Raw genomic sequence first — 15,230 nt, 5'->3', positions numbered from 1 at the left:
TCATCCGTGTTGGGGTGTGTGATCGTCCATTGTTTTTTTCTCTATTGTATGAATGTGAAATTCTACTGTATGAATAAATAAGCTGTGAGTGTCTACCGATTCGTCATAGATGAGTTTTTGGTAGTTGCCAGAGTTGGGCTACTTGTCTATCCTCCACCGCCTCCTGCCCATTAGGCCCCCATCCCATCTTCCCCAAAGACAGAGGGTGGCCCACCTGCCGATCAACATTGGCCGGTGAGGAGGAACTGTGCCCCTGTAGCGGGGCTGTGCGCCCACTGCCGCAGTCTCCTGCACTCCCTATTACTCATACTCCCCAACATGGCTCATTTGCCTTAATTACCTGGCATCTGAGTTTGCCAGGCAGGGGCCTCTAGGGCTCTAAGGGGCCTCTAACCTCTGACCAGGCAGCCAGCTCCCTTGGCCTCCCCCAGGCTTTCCCCTAGGGTGCCCAGCTTTGAGTCCAACCCACAGAAGCCAGGTGCCTGTCTTCCCCAAGTCCCATCTCTTCCAGTGGGTGCCCCCCACCGCGGGAAAGGGGAGGGGCTGAAATAACAGAAAAGTGTGTGTGGAGAAGCAGAGCTCCGTAATTATAGAGGAAGAGGCAGTGATAAAATGATAATGGGCGTGTTTTGACCCGGACTAACCAGTTCTGGAGCTGTGAAGTCACTCCGAGACAAGCGATGGAGGGCTGGGGCCTCCGCCCGCCTGGGCTGCAGCTGAACCAGCGCTTCCACAAACAAGACGTAAATTGGATGCAAACATCTAATTAACCTTCTCCCTCGGTTCCCTCAGTGGAGGGGGAGGCAGCCCTCCCAGGGCTCCCAGCCTTCCCTCAGGGGATGGATTTGGGGGAAGGGAGGGGGGGGCAGGGAGAGGAAACCGGCTCTTTTTTCCCCACCCCTCATGGCCAGGGGTTGAGGCACGCCTCCAGCAGCTAGGCTTTCTCCGTGGCTGGGCAGGATCTAAGACCTGCATTTCCTTTTCACGGCCCCCAGCGTGCTGGGCAAGCCCGAGGCACTCTTTCGGGCCAGCTCTGTGGCTCTTCACCTCTGTGCATTTTTTCCCCCTTCTCTTTCCAGCCCTCAGAAAGAGCAGGCTGGGTGGGGGAGCTGTGTGCCTCCTGTGGATTCTACAGACCCCTGAGTCTGTAGACACAGAGCTTGGGGGCCTTTGCTGCAGCAGGTGGGTGTGAGAGTACGTGGGGGAAGGTCACTCCAAACCTGACCAAGCCCAAGGTCTACCCATCCTAGCTGTGGGACTCTGGGTGCCTTCACTTACCTGTCATGCACTTATCTGTCATGCATTCAACAAATAGTGAGCACCTGCTGTGGGCCAAGCATTTTCCTCAGTGCCGGAATACAGTTGTGAACAGCAGAGGGCAAAAGCAAAAGAATTCTGTGTCCCTGGTACTCGGAACCACATGGCAGTCATGGGCAGGAGGAGAGATGGTAAGGGAGGTGTTGGGGGGCATCCGAGAGCAGGGCTGCCGGAGTGCCAACCCTAGTTCTTGCACCGTGTGACCCTGCGTGAGAACTTCAACCTCTCTGGGCTCAGTTTCTCTGTTATCCATGAATTTAAAAATATCACATGTAAGAAACTTGAAAAATAGGGGTCTCCCTGGGGTTAAAGGACCGTGGTTAAAGTCAGCACTATCAAGCTATTGCCAGCCACTGCGACATGAGTTCAATCCCCAGCCAGGGAGCTACCCACGTGGTGCAGCAGACCTCTCCTGCCTCGCCTGCTGCTCCCCTCAGCAGTGTATTTCAGTCAGTCTGTTAGGGGGGAAAGGATGTCCCAAAGCTAATTCCATACAGGCTTTGTGGACTCCACCCCCACCCCAGGTCAAAGCCAAAGACACTGGGAACTCCAAATCCCATCACCACCCAAGGGAAGGTGGCTGGGACCTGAGAGTGGGGTTAAGCAGCCAGGTTGGTATAAAGCCAGACACGTGGGCTTTGGGGGGGTTCCCCCATTTTGGCTCTCCGCCAGCTCGCAGTGTCCGGCCAGCTCTGAGAGTGCCTTTGGGTTTCCAGGTCGGCGGATCGGGTAGGACGCATTAAAGACTTTATTTCCCTATTTTCTCCCTGAGTTGTACATTTTCCTTATTTCCTTTTCCCTTGAAAATAAACCTTTTATGAACCTTTTGTGTGTGTCTGTAGTGGAGTATTCATAAGTCCCTTTTAAGGACCCACAGCCAGGCAACCCGTTCAATATCGGGGCTGCCCTATAACAAGTCTGCCTGTTCTGCTCCCCACTCTGTCTCTGGTGAAGCCTCTCACCCCCACCCCCCTGCACTTGTGGCCTACACCCCAGCTCTTGTATGCATAAATAAAAATAAATCTTAAAAATAAAGAAACTTGAAAAATTACCACAAAACTCTATATAAGCGTCAATGCTAACATTTGCTGGCTTACTCTGTCTTTTTTGGGTAAATGAACCTTTTTGAGACACAGTTGCAGGAATGGATGGCTCCTTATCCCTAAGGGCTCTGATGTTTGTTTTCTAAAAACAAAGACATTTGATTACATAATCACAGTGCAATGATCAAAATCAGGAAATTAGCATGGATACAATACTATCACCGAATCTAAGCCCTATTTAGAGCTCCGGTTTGTCCCCCATAATGTCCTTCATTGCGAAAGAAATTCCTGGACCAGGCATTGCGCTCAGTGTCACCCCTCTTTGGCCTCCTTTAATCTGAAATCAGTTCCTCCGTCTGGGTTTCAAGATACTGAGGTTTTGAAGCATCCAGATGTAAGATCCAGATGTGAGATCTGCAAGATGTCCCTGGTCTGAGAGCATCTGATGTTGCTTGATGATTTGGTCCCAGTGGTGCGTTCTGCAGGGATTCTGGCAGGCACAGCCGAGGCATCTCTGTGCACTCTCTCCTCACAGGGATGTAAACGCTGATCCCCTGATCCACTGTACATTGTCCATGTACGGTTTTCCCTTTGCAGTCAAGAGGGACACGGCGGGGCAATGCTTGGAGATGGCCTAAGAGTGTGGTCACCCTTAGACCCGAGCCTCGGAGGATCGTGCCTGAATCAGTGCTCATGACGGTCATTCCCTAATGCAGGTTTTCTCATTCCAGCCCTCTTTCTACACTTATTAGTTGGCTTTCTATTATAAAAAGACAATTCCCTATTCATTCATTCACTCATCCATTCATTTATTTATTCATCACATCAGCCTGAACTCGTAGACTCAATACTCAATGGGTAACACTCCTTTGCTGCCACTATTTATTCTGATGCTCAAATGGTCCTAGAGTTGGCCAACGGGAGGCCCTCAAGCTGGCTCTGCATCCGTAGGACGAGCACCTCAAATGTAGTCTGACACAGGCAGGTATTTCAGACTCTCTGGATCTTCCACGCCCCAGCCCTGGAGCCTCCAGCCATTTCTCCAAAGAGCCCTGATTTCTGTAGCAGTCCCGGTCTGGGCTCCAGGTGTGCTTACTATTCCTGGGGTGTCGCTCATGTAGATTCTATACGTCCACCCAGCTGGGTGCCTCAGTTTCTCCATCTGTTACATGGGAAACAACGCTCCCCCCTGGCAGATGACATAAAGATGAAACGAGTCAGTCCTTGAGATATACAGAGCACCACGCTTGGTGGGTAGATAATGCTAAAAGCGTCTCTTAGACCAACAAGAAATACATCTAGTATGTTAGGTAGAGACGCATCCAGAGAACAAGAAAATATGGGGCTGTTGCCATGTTTTGTGCGATGGTCAAAGAAGGCCTCAGCCTCAGCCCAGTGCCCAGGGAAGCAGCCCATGCAAAGGCCCTGAGGCAGGGACAGACAGGACTGAATGTAGGTGTCACTGCAGGGCGACCACATTCCCAGTTACAGGCACCATTTTTTAGGGGTGCAGGAATTGACAGAGGAACCCAACCCTCCCACTGGGCCTGGGACGGGGCTAAGCCTGCCAAGTGACTCTCTCACTGAGTCCCCACACCACCCTCAGGAGGCAGACCCTCAGGACCCATTTCACAGGGGAGAAGTTAGAGGCTTGGGCTGAGCAAACAACGAGTCTCTAAGGCAGCCTGTCCGTGGGGGAAGGCGGGCAGAATTGGGGAATCGGTCCCTGACTCCCAAGACTTTGCAGGAAGGGGCAAAGAGGCATGGGTGACCTTCCCATCTCTGCTCTGTCGCTGCCTCTGGGTAAGTCCACTGGCGAAGTGGGCCTCAGTTTCCCCAATTGTCAAAACAGCAGGGCCTCGGTCCCTGGGTGCGGGGCTGGGGTCCAGGGCTGGGGTGGGGGGGTCTCCTCGGGAGAGGCCGTGGGGGCTGCTCCGCACGGCTTCCCTGCTGCCGCCCCTCCCCCACGGCCCTTCGGACGGCGCCCCCCTTCTGCCTCTTCACCCCATCTTCCCCAGGGGCAGCCAGCCAGCGAAAAGAGTCCCTCGGCAGCAATGATGAAGATGGATGTGTGATTGATTCAGCCCCCCTCCCTCTGCCCTTCTGGTAGAAAATTAAAAGACCATTTGTTAAGGGGCGAAAGTCCTCAGGTGCATCCTGAGGCCGGACAATTTGTCTCTGTGAAAAGGATGCTATTATGAGAGAGGCCGGGTGCAGGCGGAGGGCGGGCCGGGGGCGGCTGGGGAGGGGCGGCCCCGGGAGCGCAGGGGCTCGGGCAGGGTGGGGGAGGCCGAGACAATGGGGGGAAATAATAAATACACCGGAGCGTGCCGCCGCGGGCGCCGGGCTGGGGGGGCTGGGGGGCGGGGGGCCGGGGAGCGCATGTGCTCCGACCTCCGCAGCCAATTCCTTTCTCCTGACCCTTGTCCGGGACCAGAAGGGTGTCCCCGGGAGCGCCGCCGCCCTCCATTAGGAGGGTTTGTAAATGACCCTCTTTAAGGAGCGAGTTTCTCTTTATAGACCTCGGTGCCGCGAGGGGAAGGAGGAGGGGGGCCCCTGAGTGAGCCCCCTCCGCCCTCTTGGGGGTCATTAAGTGATTAGAAAGAAGGGGCCAGTTCTCCAGCCGCCATTCAGATGAGGGGCTGCATTTATCACGGGCGCTATTATTTATTGTTTTTTAAAAGGTTGCATTAGGCTCCCCCTGCTGTCTCCTGGCTCTCTTTGTGTGGTCGACTTCCTTCAGGGGCCCTGTCCGCTAAGATTCCCCAAGACAAGGTGTGGTCCCCCCAGCAGGCACCCTGAGCCGCACCCCACCTGTCCTGCCTGCTCTCCACCCCCAGCCAGCCTGCCCCCATGCCTCTGGCCAAGACCCGCGCCCCCTCCCCAACCCCCACTCCTTGCGAGACCCCAGCCCCTGCAGGGTAGGAAAGCAGGCACCCCTGCAGGATGAGTGCACCCCCCCACCCCCTTGCAGGATCTTTCAGCTTCATCCTCTCCACCAGCTTTGGGGGTTTGAAGGCAGCCGCTGGGGCTCATACCCCAGGACAGATCCCCAGTGCCCAGCAGTGCCTGACACAGAGTGGGGGGCTGTGAGGGTGTGTGTGCCAGCACCCCCAGGGGTGTCTCTTCTGCTCCTGGGAATCGGAAGACACTTGCCCCTTTGGCTGGATGAGAAAGCTGCAGAGCAGAGTTGCATAGATTGTTGGGAGCGAGCTGGGGTTTGAAGCTGGGTCTTGACACCCAGGAGGGCGAGAAAGACATTTGGAGAAAAGACGGCTTCCAGCCTCCATGCCAGGAGCGCTTTGCTTTTGGAGAAAGAAATCTGCAGCCACCTGGGACCAGAGGAACAAATGCTACAAACGTTTTCTCCTCTAAGGGCCGAGCTAGGGTAAGAGACTAAGTGATCTTTTTTAAAAGGTACTAACTTGGAAATGTTACTTCTTTACTTAAAACCCAATTCCCCTGGGCCCATAGGACCGGCGGTCTGACCGCTCCTCTCCTCCCTCCAAGTGGCACCATCTTGCCAGCTCCTGCGCCTTCGCCCAGGCAGGCACTCTCGGCTGGAAAATTCTCCTTTTCTTTATCCAGACCGCACCACCCAAGTTTGCGCCTTAGGGACCCCTCCCCCGCCAGGCTCCTGACTCCTCACCAACCCTTGAACCCCACCCCAGACCAACTGGAGCAGATTCTCCAGGGAGGGCATTTAAGCAATTCCCCCGTGAAGCGGAGGCCCCAGGGAGGCTGAGAAACTCCCAGCCAGTGAATTCCTGCTCCTGCTTCTGACCCCAGCAGCTAATTGGGGTCCCTGGGCAGGGTGGGGTCAGCTTGTCTTGACTCACAGTCTGTCCAGATCCCTGCCCTTGTCTTTTTGTAACCAAACGCTCATTCAATTCACCCTCTATATGGGTCTTTGAAAGAGGTTGGGGGTCTATATCTGCTATGCCCACAGCACGAAGTAGGTGCTCACCCCAGTTTTGTGGAATGAAGAGGTAAGCCTGGAGGACACGCGTGGCCTTCAGCCCAGGCCTTGGGGCAGAATCTGAAAGAGGCCGTGAGTGCCCCAAGGACGAGCCCTTTTGCTGCTCAGAGGCAGGGGTGCAGCTGGCTGATGAGGTGCCCAAATACTGCGAGGCTTTAGCGTCCTTCCTGGGGGTCCCAATACTGCACAAATACTGCCTCCTCATGCCTCTCCCCTGCCTCCCTACCCCCCCACCCCCATCCTATTCCTGTCAGCATGTACACATCAGGCCTTTGCCTCAGTTACGCCCCTCCCAGAGTGCCCTCTCTAGTTCTCTCTGCCAAGGTATGGAGCTGGGGCAAAGGAGAAAGCCTACGCAGCATAGTGGAAACCTGACTATCACTGGCATGAGAATTGGGCTGCATGGGTCCGAATCCCAGCTCCACCACTTCTGTGCTGTGTTACTACAGGCAAGTTACTTAATCCCTCTGTGCCTCAGGGTTTCCATCATAAACCGTGGTACCCGTCTTACGGGGTTATTATTATAATATAATACTACAGATACATAGTATCTATTATTTAACAATAGTCTGTGTATTATATGGAATGCATCCCAATGATTATATTATCATTGCTAAATGAATTAACATATATAAAGCTCTTGGAATAGTGCCCGGCACCTATCAGAGCTCAAATAAATGCTGTCTGTGTTTTGCATTATTTGTAATATAAACTGAGGCTCGTGACATCTCCTGCTTTGATGACTCAGTGATGCTCAACTTGGGTGGGGGGCACCTTTCGGTGGGGAGGTTGATCCAGAGTCTTTCTTCTTGGGGAGTTTTCAGTTTCTTGAAAGAACTATTGATGAGAAAAGGGCTTCCTAGCAGCCTGTGTTGGGAGACTCCATGTCCCCCGGGCAGCTCTCAGCCCTCCCGGTCAGCCCTGGGGCTCAAGGGTACACTAGAGGTTGCACACTGGCCCCCCCGTCCTCAGAGGGAGTGAGAAATGCAGGATGAAGCTTTGCACAAAGGCCAGATGTATTCAATACAAAGCATTGTCCTTCTCCTGAGGTTATGTCCTTCTACTTTTTTTTTTTGTGCTAAAATATTCTTTCTATTATAAAATTATGATGATGGGACCCACTACTTTTTTTTTTTTTTTTTTTTGCCTTTGTGAACATTTTCAATCTGATTGAGATGAAAGTTTGACAAGCTTATAATGACCCCCCATTTGGGGGGAAAGTGGGGAAAGTGTGCTAGTCAGTAAAATGCAGGTGCGTCAACGGTGCTCTTATTTAACTCAGTCCACAGCTCCACACAACGGTGTCTTATAAACTCAGAAGTCGGTTCATGTTCTCACCCCGTCTCTCCTCTCTTTTAAGCCAAAATCCACTTGGTGGCCCTGGACCGTACAACCTGACATGACCTTGGCCCTTTTGTCTAGCTGCCCTTCCCCGGACTACCCTGCTCTCTGTTTTTCCTGAAACATTTCAGCGTTGGGTGTAATCTAGCCACAGGGCCTTTGCACATGCTGTCCCTTCTGTCTGGGATGAATTTCCCCTGGAAAGTGGCACAACTCCTCTTTCTACTTGGTTTAGGCCTCAGTTTCACTATGTCCTTGGAGAGACTTCTGCTATTTTCTGCTGAAAACAGTCCCCGCTATTTCCCTCATGGGGTTTGTTCACACTGCCCTGTTTGCTGTCCCGGCACCTGGAGTTACCTGAGGTTATCTAACACGTTGTTTACTTGCTTTCTGTCCCCCATGGAAGCCCCAGTCCCCTGTCTTACTTGCCGCCTTTTTTTTTTTTTTTTTAAGATTTATTTTATTTATTAATGCATATAAGACCTGGGGTGTAGGTCAGAGGTGCGGGGGTGAGAGGATTCACCAGGGACAGAGTGGGGAGCAGAACAGGCAGACTGACTGAAATACACTGCTGAGGGGAGCAGAGGGTGAGACAGGAGAGGTCTGCTGCGCCATGTGGGTCAGTTCCCTGGCTGGGGATTGAACTCAATGCCACAGTGATAGCGCTGAGACTTAACCCCTGCGCCACCAGGGAGGCCCGCTTTGGGGTGTTTTAAAAGTTCCCAGGTGACTCGGATGCATCCCCGATCGGGCTTGGGAGGTGCTGGGCTCATCCAGTGAGGTGCACTTCCACCTCCATTATTTCCTGATTCATCCAGAAGGAAACTGAGGCTCAGCCAGCCTTGGTGGGAGAGCCCAAGTCTCCTACCAAGTGGTGGAAGCGGCACACACCTGGTGTTGCAGAGATGACTTTGTTCAACCAGCTAACAACTCCGAGGGTGATTCTGCAAATCCAAATGAGTCTGAAGGAAGAAGACAAATGCTGGGGGATTTTATTCATGCGGAATGTAGAGAAACAAAACAAAGGAGCTGACAAAACCAGACCAAAACACGCCCTAGAAATCTGACTGTAGAACTGAGGTTTCTAAGGGGAAGGGTGAGAGGTGAGGAGCCAAAGAATTTAAGACCCCCGTGATAGATGTGGGGTGGGGCGTGCTAAGACGCATCCCTGAATCATACACAGTGTTGTGAACCAGCATCGCCTCCATACGAATAATAGAGTCACAAAAGGAAAAGAAAAATCCAGGCTCTGCAAACACACACACCTAAACAAAACAGCAACTTCTGCTTTGCAGGTGGTGCCCGCACTGTCTTAACACAGACGACGGGGACCCCAAGGGGTACTTTCTCTCCCCCGGCGACATCTCCATTTCCCCAACCCATTTCATGCTCCGGAGTAGCATCTGTGTCCTCCTGTCTCTCCTGGGGCCGCCGGGGAGCGCCGGGGTCTGGTGATGTTCCAGCCCAACACAGCTGTGACATCGACAGCTCGGGGTGGTCCCGGCCCCCCACCTCCCAGGCCACCATCCAGCAGCACCACTGGGTGGGGACTCCAGCTCCAGCCTCCTTCTTCCCAGTGGGTTTAAGGAAGGACCACCTTGCTGTGCTGGAAATTTCCTAGCTTAAGTCAAACGTGCCCGTTTCTCGGCAGTGGGCCTGTTTATATTCTCAAGACACAGAAGTCCTGTCCTATTAACCTAAATTGGCTAATAAAGTTATTTTTTGCCTCTTTCAATGATTTCTTTTCTTCTGAAAGTCTTCCTGGGTTGTTTTAGGTCAAGAGCCAGCAAACCCTGTCTCCAGGGCCAGCCAACTGTTTTAGTCAATAAAGGTTTATTGGCACATGGCCATGCCCATTTGCTTACCTATTGCATGTGACTGCTTGAGAATTGCAAGCAGAGTTGAGTAGTTGCCAGAGACACTGTATGGCTGCAAAGCCCACATATTTTGTTTCTTTGCAGAAATGCTTTTAGGATCCCCGTTTTAAGGTGGTGGCTTGGGGTGCAGAGGAGAAGGTTCCCACCTGGGGATCCTGGGTATTGGTCCTGGTTCCATTAACTCACTGGGAATCCTTGGGTATGTCAAGCTCACTCTGAGCCTCAGCTTGCCTGCTAGTGAATGAAGAGTTGTTTGTTTGTCGTGTTGACTCATCTCCAAATTGTTTCCTGAATCAAATATTTCTTCCCATTCACACTGCAACTGCCTTGGTCGGAGCAATGGTTTTCTTGCAGTTCTACTGAGGCATTAGCACTAGACGTGGCCTCCTGTCCCTCACAGGCCTTCCCGACCCAGTATCCCTGCACTGCCGGAGGGATCTTAGTAAATTACCCATCAGATCGAACCACTACCTCTCCAAGCCTCCGCATCCTACCTGCTTGACTCACTGCTGCCTCCCTGCCCTACCTCCCACCACGCCTCTCGCCCACTGTGCACCGGCCACACTAGTGCTCTGAGCGTCACTCAAACCCACAAGCTTGCTCCCACCCCAGGGCCTTTGCGCTTGCTGTTCCCTCTGTCTGGACAGCTCTTCCCCCATCCGTGTGACTTGCTTTCTTGATTTCATTCAGGTCTCAGCTCAAATGTTACTTGCGTTCCTAGAGACTGCTCCCAGTCACCTTCTAAAATGTTTATTTAGTTATTTGTTTATTGCATGGCTTCCCCAGCCATGCTATAAACTCTGTGAGGGCAGGGGCTCTGTCTAGAAAGATCATTATGAAATCTTCAGGATGCAGACAGGATCTGTGTGTGTTTAAGAAACACTGCAGTCACGAGTGAGTGGGTATTTATCTTACAAAGATTGCCAGGAAGAAGCAGATAAAGCACGGAAAGTCTCTAGTACCCTACTTGCACATAGGCTTCACAGGACGGTAACTCTGATTAGCAGTAGAGAGACAGAAAGCACCCCGCTAGGTGGCCCGTTCCCCGCTTCTCCTCCTCACCGACAGGGTGGACAGGACTGGGGGGTTTTAGGTCCTCCTCTGCTGTCCTCTCTCTTTGGATCTCTGCTGGCCAGAGGCGCAGCCAGAGCACCTCCCATCCCGGCTCCGCTCCCTCTCCCCCCCATCAGGTGTTCCGCTCATCTCGGGCCCTAATTGAGATGGCAAGTTCCAGGGATAGGGCTTGCAGCCAACTCTGCCAGCCTCCCCTGCCAGGAGCAGGAGAAAGAAAACAAAACCCCAGCAATGTGGCAAGTGAACCCCCTCTCCATCAGCAGGAGGAGAGCTTCCAGCCTGGCCCTCGTGGTCCACCCCCGGCAGGCTGCAGGCTGCCCACAGGCAGGAGCACCACCCACCCTCCTCTGCGCTCCCAGCCAAGAAGCACCTGACGATCCCTTTTTTTTGGGGGGTGGGGGAGGCACGGCCACTTAGCCAAGCGAAGGGGGTAGTTTTCTACTAAATGGAGACCAGGTGGTTCCTAAGGCAATTAGAACCCCCGAGCTGGCGGTGGGCATTGATGTGTGGGAGCGCCTGCTTCTGGGTCTCTCTTCCTGGCTTTATTTGTTTGTTTTGGATTAGAAAGGCTTGTGCAAAACCGAGCCCTTGTTTCCGCTCCCCCAGACTGGGAAAGACCTGACATTTGCAGCCATCATCCTGGTGAACTTGACATAGCCCCTACACCCAGTGGCTCATCCACAAAATGGGGGACTAATTCCCACCTTCTGCGATCATGGTGAGCATGGTTTGGAAAGGTCACTGCTTGTCTTGAGTATCTGAGTCACTTTTCAACAAAGATTGGGGTGGCATGGGGGATGCTCTGGGAGAGGGAGTGGGAGCTGCAGAGATCAAGGAGGAGGAAAGCTGATGGTGTGTTGGGGGGTTAGTGATGTAGCCCGAATCCATGGGGTTTATGGACAGAGAGCGTCAGTGTGCATGGGGGAAGATGCGGAAGACTAGAGAGGACAGAGCCTTCAAGAATCAAGGGCGATTTGTTTTGTTGGTTCACTTAGTAGGGGCACTGGCTGAGGAGCAACACCTACAGAGACTGCAGTCCAGTCGGGGATCACTGGGCTAAGCAGACACAGAAAGATAAGGATGTAACTGCTCTCCAAGTCATCTATACCTGTTTAGAGAGACCCCGGACCAGCCCTCCAGTCCGAGCCCTGCCACTTGTTAGGCAGCTGTGCAACCTCAAGCAAGTAACTTAACCTCTCTGAGCTTTCTTTTCAGCCACGGTGAAGAGGAGCTTAGAACAGTACCCGGAACACCATGAGCACCCAGTACCCTTTGCTGGGTACCTCCCCAATCCTTGTCCAGCCTTTGAATGTTGTTTCCGGATTGCAAAGCACTTTTCAAGCACACTCCCACTTAGAGCACAAACGAGCTCATGGGATAGTCCCTGGAACCTTCTAGCCAGAACTAAGATGGAGGTTGGTATCACCTGGCTGAGGTGGTCTTGGGTGGACTAGAGAATGGGCGAGGATTTGGATGGGTGGGGAGCAGAGAAGGTATTTCAGGTGAGGGCACCCATGTGAGCAAAGACACGGGGCTGGGAGGGTCTCCACGTGTGCAGGGAGATGGGTGCAGTTGGAGAGGAGAGTCATGGGCAGGGGAAACTGAAAATCAGGGTACCCTTAATCCCGTGTTCCGGATTCTCTCTTTTTAATGATGTCCTTCCTGTACAACCTCAACCGCCAGCATCTCTTGTAGTATATTTAACCTCTTGTAGTATATTTAACTTCTTGTCCAACACCCCTCTGTTCTCGCTTCCCTCTTTCCTTCCTTCCCTCCCTCCTGCCTTCACGCGTGTTTCTGTTCACCCAGCCTCTTTCATGCTTTTTATTAATCATCCACCCGAATATCATCTATTAGTTCATCCATCCAACCATCCTTACTCCTTCCTTCGCCCCACTTCCTTTCTTCCTTCTTCCTTCTTTCCTTTTAGCCTCTTCTACCCATAAATCCTTATTGATCTCTTTTTGCTTCTTTTCCTTTATCCCTCACTCTTCTGATCCATCCATGAATCCATCCGTCATCCATCCATGCCCATTATCCATCCATCCATCATCCATCCATCCATCCATCCACCATCCATCCATCCATCCATCCATCCACCCATCCATCCATCCACCCTCCCATCCATCCATCCACCCATCCATCCATCCACCCTCCCATCCATCCATCCATCCATCCACCCTCCATCCATCCATCCATCCATCCATCCACCCATCCATCCATCCACCCTCCCATGCATCCATCCATCCATCCATCCATCCACCCTCCATCCATCCATCCATCCACCCATCCATCCATCCACCCTCCCATCCATTCATCCATCCATCCATCCATCCATCCATCCATCCATCCATCCATCCAATTAACACATGAATCCATTAATTAAATGGATTAATTGCTCTGACATGTAGGTGTTTCCCCAAAATTCATATTTTGAATTCGACTGTCCGATGTGATGGTGTTAGGAGGTGATCAGGTCATGAGGGTGGAACCCTAGTGAATGGGATTAGTCTCTGATAAAAGATTCCCTAGAAACCTCTTACCCCTTCTGCCATTTGAGGACACAGGAAGCCGGCGATCTGCAGCTCAGAAGAGTCTTCACCAGAGCCCGGCCTTGCTGGCACCTGATCTTGGACTTCCACTCTCTAGAACTGTGAGAAATAAATTTACGTTGCTCACCAGCTCCCTGCCTGGTATTTTGACAAAGCAGCCTGCGCAGACTTCTCAGGCCTTCACTTCTCATACAGGGGAATTTCTATCAAGCAAATCTTGTTGGGAGGCAGGGCCAAGTCTTCCGTGGGAAGCCGAGGGGCAGACACCCTTCTCCTCGCTCCTGGACATCCTTCAAAAGGGTCGAGTGAGAATTTAAGGATAATGTTTTCTTCTGTAGCATTTATTTCCTCTGGTTAACTTCATTTAAGCGATTTCTCATTTAAGATCAGGATGTAAAGTTTTCTGCAAAAGTAAATTTAAGTTAAAAATAGAATCAATGCAGATGAACATATGAAAGAAGTGGCCTTAGGAGAGCTACTAAGATCGGACAGGAATGGCTTTCCAGAATGAATCAGGTTTCCAAGATTATCAGTGCTCCCACCTCCCAGATGGAGGCAGTCCCAGCTTCACCCAGAGCACCCACTGCGGCTGGGCACAGCTCTCGGGGCTTGGACGCGTGCTACGAGCACCCACCCCCAGCACCCCTGGCAAGTAGGTCATATTATTAGCTCCACTTCACAGGTGAGGAAACTGAGCCCCAGAGAGCTTAGTAACGTGCCTCAACCTGGCAGCCAGCAAACAGCTGAGGCTCGGCTTGAACCAGGCAGCTGACTCTGAGTCCCTGTGCACGCGGCCATGAGGCTGTCACCGCAGATGAGGAAGTGACACCTGAGATACCCCATGGCCTCTCTGTGGTCTCGCCACATGCTTTGGGTTGGGGGGGAGGTGCTTGATCCTGAGTCTGAGCGATTCAGGAGGTAACACAGCCCATGACACTGTTAAAGCCCTGGGTGGAGCTGGGTCCCCCAGAACCCCATTTTCTCCACGGTGGGACTTGGACATCCACCACTGCCCTGCCGGACCTCCATTCTCCTCGGCCATGCCCCGCTTGCTAAACCCCGGGAAAGTCAGCACTGTCCCTGCAGCCCCCCGGGGCCCGCCCTGCACTGAGGTCTCCCCGGAGCAAGAGCCCGGGACGGAGGGTCAGGCCGGCGGTGCCCGCTGCCCACGTCAGCCCTGCCTCTTTGTCTCTCTACCCTTGGGACAAATGTCTCATTCCCCAGGGTGTCAAGGGGAAAATTAATCACCCGGGGGAGATCAGTCAGCTTGCTGACTTGGCAGGGGAAAGACAAAGAGAAATAGGGTGTCTTGCGGATTGGTTGGGTCCCCCATTAAGGGGTGGAAAAATGCTTGCTTTGCGATTACAAATGGGCGACGTTGGCACAGGCGATTCCCGTCCCCGTCACCTCGGGAAATCGCTGCTAATGCGCTTCTGGAGAAGGTGGCTGTCCCCGCGGGCACGGCTCTGCTCCAGGCCACATCCCAGCCCTCCGCCTGCCTTCGGGGCCGGCGCCTGCTTTCCCTCCAGCCCACAGCCTCTGGGCCTGGCCCGGTCACTGCAGGAGCCGGCGCCGGGGGCTCCCGTATTGCTCCGCTGCCACCTATGGACACGGTGCCTGTCCTCTGGCGCCAAGGGGCACGGTCGGGGTGATGGGCACAGGCTCACGGCAAGCTCAGCCCAGGCTCTGGCCGGCAGCCTCGTTCTCTGGGTTGTGTCACCTGGATCCTGGGCCTCTGGCCTCCACGTCCTGTCCCTAGCATAGCCCAGTCTCGCCCGGCCAGGGGCTCCTGTCCCTGCCGGGGGTGTCTTCTCTGGTAGCAGCTGCCTGGCCCCCGGCTGTGATTCCAGCTCCCATGGAGACTCCCGAGCCCTGGGCCCGGCAAACATCTCTCTACCCATCTGTCCGCCCCTCCGTCCACCTGGGGCGGCGAGTGCTGACTGTCCTGGCTCCTCACCTTTGCTCCCTCCGTGCTCCTCCGCGCTGTGGCGTCGCTCTTCCTGCCGGTCTCGGACACAGATGGGCTCGCGGGCTGGTGCGGGGTGGA

The sequence above is a fragment of the Talpa occidentalis genome, unplaced genomic scaffold (assembly GCF_014898055.3).
Source record: "Talpa occidentalis isolate TD23 unplaced genomic scaffold, MPIMG_talOcc4v2.1 talOcc4.14, whole genome shotgun sequence".
In the NCBI taxonomy this organism is placed as follows: domain Eukaryota; kingdom Metazoa; phylum Chordata; class Mammalia; order Eulipotyphla; family Talpidae; genus Talpa; species Talpa occidentalis.
Note: the sequence above shows the minus strand (reverse complement) of the source record.